A 5,244-nucleotide genomic window follows, 5' to 3' on the forward strand; every position below is an offset into this window, starting at 1 on the left:
ATCAATTTTTAACAATGTTATTGCTGTCTCTTATACACATATATATATATATAATTATTTATTTGTTTATTCACTATTGTTCGTAGGAAATAATAATCATGTGCTGCTAACACAATGTAATCGTTTGTGAATGTACCAATACAATCCCCACGAAACTAAGTAAACTTCACATAGTTGTTTCCTCTTGTGATGTTTCTAATCATTCTGCAATGATGGTGCTATTAAAAGATAACTGCCAGTGTAGGCCTACACATATACGGCACTTTGACTTGCAAATCACGTTTAATACATTTAACCTATTGGCCGAATATACATTATGATTAGCTTGGCGAGACACAACAGGTCAATAGGCCTTTCATAGTACGTGTATTATTGTTATCTCAAGATATTTTTGATAAATAAGCCATTTCTTAGTCTGAACTGCGCATTCCCGTATCCAGGTCAGTCGATATAAATCTATGTTGTGTGTATGTGGTTTATGTTTATTTATGTCAGTTGACCTTGATATGGGTGGGCATGCGCAGTTAAGACTACGAAATGGCTTATACCGTGGAGGTATTATGCTTACTACCACAGATCCTATATAGGATATGTGTTAATACTATGCCACCGTGTTGTTCAATTTGCGCATGTGCATGCACGTCGAATTATTGTATTCATTCTGTACTCATTGTCATAATGATTATTTTATTATATTATTTTTTTATTTTACCGTTATCTTTTGATTTTGTTGATTAGTTGTCGCCGGCTTTGGTTCAAGTATTCAACTCCACTTTGATAATTAGTACCTACACAAAACTTCCTCAGAAAAGACCATAAATCATTCCCACCAAACAATCAATGTGCGCAGATTTAACAGCTGGTACTGGAACGTTCTTGACGAGACATTAACTTATGAAAGCTAAACTTTTTGCCTATTATATGTCGATAATGAATGACATGTCTCACGCCCGCATCCCACTTTCAAAACGTGTATTGTGTAGGCCTACTGGCATATTATGTAGCCTACAAGGTTAATGCGCAATTTAGTAGACGTTCGTCGTGTGCACAAGAATGTTAGCTTTGTTATTTTATATATTATTTTATATGCGTACTTATTATTTTATAAACATTTTCTTGTATGTAAATTGGTATTGTGTAGATATTATGCATATATAAATGCCGCATTTGAAGATAATAACAATTGAGGCTAGGTCCGGTCTATCAAACAATCCCACAAGATAATAAAAACTTAGGTGCAATTACTAGAATCAGAAAGTATATAAATATAAGCTTTGTACCGTGGATATATTCTTATTATTAAATGTGATTATAATTTTGTTCAGCCGGGTGACCAAGGTCTTATAGGCCTTTTGTCTGTCAGGTGAATTATCAGACTTTACCTAATTGTGTAGCTTCAGACATCTAATCACACAAATATTTTCTTATTTTTCCACATCTGTTGTACTTCATTAGACAAAGTCTGATCATAAACACTGAATTTGACAGACACAAATTTGTAGTTTTTAGTTTTGATAGCCTACTTAAAGACAAATTAAAAGTGAATGCAACGAATCAATGTCTGCATGTTTCATGGATTTATGTCGACTTTTAAATACCCACGATCGTTTTTCAAATATGGCCTTATATCATGATTTTCCCGTCGGCTGGCGCGACCAACATTATATAATTTACAGTAGTAGGTAGATGACCTAAGCTAATTTAAAATTCTAATGGTTTTAAGTTTTTTGGTCGTCGTTTGTAGTTTCATAACCTTTTATCAATTTTTAACAATGTTATTGTTTTATACTGCAAACGAACGAAATTTCCTTTTATATGGATGAATAAAGTTTACTTTTATACATTGACTTTGTTTCAGACCAATACCAGTGGCGGATTCAAGTGGAAGCCCCCTCTTTCCCAAATTGTTGAAAATTGAAAAAAATTTAGAATAAAGGAAAATTCTACCCAAATTTGAGTCTAAGAGTGCCATTTCCGGCCATATAAAGGTGCCATAATCATAAATTTTCTCAACCATATGGTGGGTCTGAGGTAGTATAGACCCCGTTCATCTGTGAAAGTCCCTCTCTGGGCCCGCTCTATATCAAATTCCTGGATCCGCCACTGCACACGATAAATGGAATATTATTCCCACGTTTTGGTGGTGAAGGTTGTAAGAATGCATTTAGGTCGAATGTGCAAATTGATAGGCCTATTTAGGTTAATAGGCTATAGAGGCCTACATTCAAAATAGAACAAAGAAAGGTGTCATATTTTTTTCTTCCATATTCAACATGAATAAAAGGGACAGTCGAAGAATATTTTTTAATATGCTACTGCATTATGGGTCAGAGGCGGATTAAGGGCCACCTTTTTTAAAGTAAAAAAGAAAGGAATAAAAAATTGATCGCCCTCAGAGGTTATTTTCGGGCGTAGAAAACAAAAATTTCGCGGAGACATGCCCCGGACCCCTAGGATAGTGTTGTCTCGATCAGCCCCACTTTCATCCCCTCCTTCCAATTTCTGCCCCCTATTAGACATCTCTGGATCCGCACCTGTGGGTGTCAATATCAATATTACCATGCTTAAATTTATAATTACATTTAAAAATAGGTCTATTAATTATTGGTAGTATTAACAACTTAATTATGGCCTACAAATTATTAACACAAAAAACAGAGTAATAAAAATTGCACAAAGAACACCAAACCTAAGGTAAATTTATAACGATTATCAATCATAGTTGTATACAATAAATATAAAAAAAATTATTGTAGCCTAATAATTTACTAATATAACATTATTTTAATTCTTACAATAAAATATTTAATAAATCACAATTATAATTTTATAATCCAAATTTGGTGCGTGCTGAGGTGGGTTTTAAGTACTTTCCTCCTAGTTTTTTTTTTCACAATTTCGTAACAAATTATTTGATCTAACCAGGGAACAGTGTAATTTCACTGTTCCCTGATCTAACTTAACGAAGGTAAAAAGTCAAATTAAGTAGTGCTATAACAGGCCTAAGAGTTGAAATTGCACCCCTAAATTGTTTCATCTCAGCCAGCCCCAAAAATCACGGTCAAGTAGTTAAAAATCACCTAAAATCACTATTTTGCGAATGAGCGCCCCTCAAATGATCATCGAGTCCCCGCCTTCACCTTCGCGCCCCTTATCAGTAGAACAGTACCCCCAAAAATGGAAATTTCAGGAAAAAATAAGGTTTTTTTTTAAATTTTTATTACGCCTCTGCTGCCTTGAAATCTCCAAAGATAAAGATATGTATATTTCTTCCTAATTATATAAATTTGAAGCATTTAACCATCACATTTTATATTCACCAATAAAGTTATATTTATATTGTTAACTGACCGGAAGACAATTTAACTTTAGATTTCGTTTTATTTAGTGAAAAAAAAATCAAAATAATTTAGTTTCTATATGTGTCTCATTGGGATTTTATTTGTCAATTTGAGGAAACTCATTGTTTTAGAAAAATTATTTTTAAGGGCTTTTTTATTTTAATACACTACGGTACTTTACGCCTAAATTTAAGCAGCGAAGGGTGAATTAAATAAATAAAAATTATTCACTCCTCTCTGATTCGAGTATGAATTAACGAAACGCATGAGTTACCAGTATGGAATGTTCATATTTATGAATGCAAGCGTGTATAAGTTAATCGAAACCTTTACCTAAGCTATAAGATTCAAAAGATAATAGATTGCCTGATACATGGTAATCAGCTATTATTATATTATTATACTTCGATTTGATTCTTTGCTTCGTCACCGCAAAATACGTGTCAATAACAACGTTTACGATGACTAGGAATAATATTGTACCCCATTATATTGTCAGTAGGATTGTACCTGAATGTAGGCCTATCTCTCAATAAACACGTTACTTGACCCGGGTTCTCTGTCCTATCGGACTTGCCACTTGACTCTCTGTCTCCGATAGGCACATTAGCTGAATGACAGGAATATAACTGTCTCTAGTGTCGTCCACACTTTAAAGAAAATACAGAATCACACTTAAAATAATTGCTTTAATAAGCGTATATCTTCGTTTCTTTTTGCATTATTAACTAAAATGCCTTAATGCGGACCGACGGCCAATGTTCAAATTAATATTTTTCAATATTTAGAAAATTAAAAAAAAAAACTTTAGGTGGATTTCTGTTTGCTAGAATATTCCATTGGAATCACCACCGCCGTGTGACGTGGGTCTATGTGTTGGTTTGTTTGTTTTGTTTTGTTTTTTTTTTTTTTTTGTTTATTATTATTTTTTAAAATGTATTGCGCAAGTAACGCCACATTATGATACGTCGTGATTCATTCATAATTAATGTTAGCTCTGAGGGTCAGTTTAAGTCCCGTCCCCATGGATCACTTATGCTTAGCTTTTTCATAATGAATGAGTATCGAGAACTCTTGTGAATAACTGGATCTAATCGCAACGCTGCAAACGTAGTAGTTTTGGGTCGTTCTCTTTGCAATTCTCGAGCAATATTGGTAAGATATAATAACGGAGAGTGAAGATCTCATGATGATGGCAAAACTTACAATCCGAACATTGAAAATCGAACGGACTATTGTCTCCTTAAGCCACATCCTGCTCTACGTCGTTCCGAGTTCCGTAAGAGGTTTACCTTTACCTTAGCGTTTTCATTTTATTTTTTTATTTATATTTATTGTTTTTTGTGAACAAAGAAATTATGTAAAGTAGTGTGGGTATTTTAAAATAACTGGGCAAGCAAAATTCTTTAAATTACGTAAAGAGAATATACTAATAATGCTGAAAATAATAACATTATAGTTATAGGCCTGTATAGCCTATTATATATATACTTTGAACGATTTATATATAGCCTAAACTAAAAAATATCGCCTGTTGGGTAATTTTCAATTGTTTGACATATGTCAATTTATAACATCTTTTGTACTTATTTGTACATAAAAGTAGCCTACTACTCAGCAAACTTTTATTTAAATATATTAATTTACTGTAATCAGCTGCGACTTAGAGTTGTCTCTGAACTTACGACATCCCCATTCTGTGAGGGCGTATATCAGTTGGGTGTTGAAAAGCCTCTCTCCATGGAGGTATAAAAATATACCTCCATGCTCTCTCTAATAGACTATTTTTCGGATCTGGGTTTCTCTGGTCTGTAATTGGAAAAAATAATGACCTTAATGATAAGACAGTTGCTTATATGGGAGGGGCGAAGAAATTTGGTATTTAAATAGAGGGGTATTTAAT

The sequence above is a fragment of the Anneissia japonica genome, unplaced genomic scaffold (assembly GCF_011630105.1).
Source record: "Anneissia japonica isolate Jap-2015-1 unplaced genomic scaffold, ASM1163010v1 scaffold287835_len3118868_cov185, whole genome shotgun sequence".
NCBI classification, from domain to species: domain Eukaryota; kingdom Metazoa; phylum Echinodermata; class Crinoidea; order Comatulida; family Comatulidae; genus Anneissia; species Anneissia japonica.